Source organism: Notamacropus eugenii, chromosome 6 (assembly GCF_028372415.1).
Source record: "Notamacropus eugenii isolate mMacEug1 chromosome 6, mMacEug1.pri_v2, whole genome shotgun sequence".
In the NCBI taxonomy this organism is placed as follows: domain Eukaryota; kingdom Metazoa; phylum Chordata; class Mammalia; order Diprotodontia; family Macropodidae; genus Notamacropus; species Notamacropus eugenii.
Window position 1 is genome coordinate 298927013 of NC_092877.1, and position 1803 is coordinate 298928815.

A 1803-nucleotide genomic window follows, 5' to 3' on the forward strand; every position below is an offset into this window, starting at 1 on the left:
GTAGGGGGAGGGAAAGCTTCCAGACTGCTGACTCTGCTATAGCAGATGACAAGTCACTGCAACCTGACTCCTTTCCCAGTTGTGGGGAATTCTGGTTTCCTGCTGCCTTTGCATAGTCCTCTAGACATGTTATGGCAGCATATCTCTTGCCTTGTGCCCACACACCTGGTACCAGAAAATCAAGAGATGAGCCCCTTTGGCTAAGGTTAAAAGGATGCCCTATTTGGCTGAAGTGGAGAAGCCTTGCCTTGTTCTGAAAAAGGCTCTGGATGTACAAAGCTGCAGAAAGCCTAGTTATTAGTTAACAAGTCAAAGACACATGGGGCCTGTTCCGACTTTCATTTGTCCTGATTTTCTCTTCCTTTTTTCTCATACCAGTCAAGTCAGGCAACAGTATTTAATAAGGAGATATACAAAAGTATGGACTGTGCCCTTCAGGAATTTAAAATCCAAACAGGAAGAAATGCAGAGGGGAAGTTAAAAAAACCTAAGAATAAACAGAGAAATGCAGGTTAATGGAATTCACATTATGCACATAAGTGCCAGGGGAGTCAAGGGAGCATGATGAGCTCAGGACTGGGAGGCAGAAGACATGGGTTGAGTTTCCAGGTCTGGTATGTACTACCCATGTAGCAGATTCGGACATATCATCCAGCCTCTCTGGGCTTTCCTTTCTTCATCTATATATGACAAGCAGCATGCCCGGAACCAAAAAAACTTTGGGCATTAGTAGGACCAAGGTGTGCTCCATGTGATTACTGGAACAAACTGAGGAGACATCAAAGGGAAGAGGTGCGCTGTGGAAAGTAAAACTGGGGAAATGTTGACCTGCTTTGCAGAGGCCATGATTTTTCTCTCTCTCCTTAGAAGCCTTGGGACAGTTCAGGAGTTTGTGAACCATGGACTGGACCTTATTCACCTCTGCCCACGCCTATGAGGACACATACGCAAATTAGAGGCAGACACCAGGTGATCGCTATTGTTCATACTCAAGAGGACCTTGACATCAGGAGGGTGATGACATGACTTGCAAGTGAATTGGATGTAAGTGAAGGAGGGGTGTGCAAAGCCACCACCCTCACTGTCTCCTCCGCAGCCATGCTGAAAATCTGAATGTGGAGGGGTGGCCTCCTGAAAGCAAAAGTACACCGAATGCTGGCCTTCTTGCATATCCAATGCTGTCTTTGGGAGAACGATGCTCAGATTCCTTTATCAATTCAATGGACATTAGGCTACTACAAAGCCCACTGGATAATAAAAATCATAGGATCACAGGTTGAGAGTGGGAAGGGACCTTGGAGGTTATCTAGTTTGACTCCTTTAATTTACAAAGGTGGAAACTGAGCCCTAGAGAGGTTTTCTATCATGATAGTCACAACCACTCTTCACATTCCTCCATGTTGACTGCCTGTCAGTTCTAGGCCATAGTACCTCCAGAGGTCAAGCCTTGCAGACCTAACACATTCAACTCTAGGACTCTTGCTCCAGGGCCTGTACTACTCATGTGGTTGGATGTCTAGCCTTTATTTTTTGTGGTTCACATTCCACCTGCCATCATTCTACCCTCTTCTCTTGCTGCTGCACGTGTACCATTGTCTTCCCCTTTCTACCTCTTCCCTGGTAACCATAATCAAATCAATATTATCATTGCTACTAGAAACGACATATCAGTGGCTTCCTAACTCAACCATCTCTCCAATTCACATAGGACCATAGCCTATGTGAGTGCACCTTCATTGCCATCATATCTGATGGTGTCCAACAGCAACTGAGGGCTGGTCAGGGACAACATCAAATGTTCTA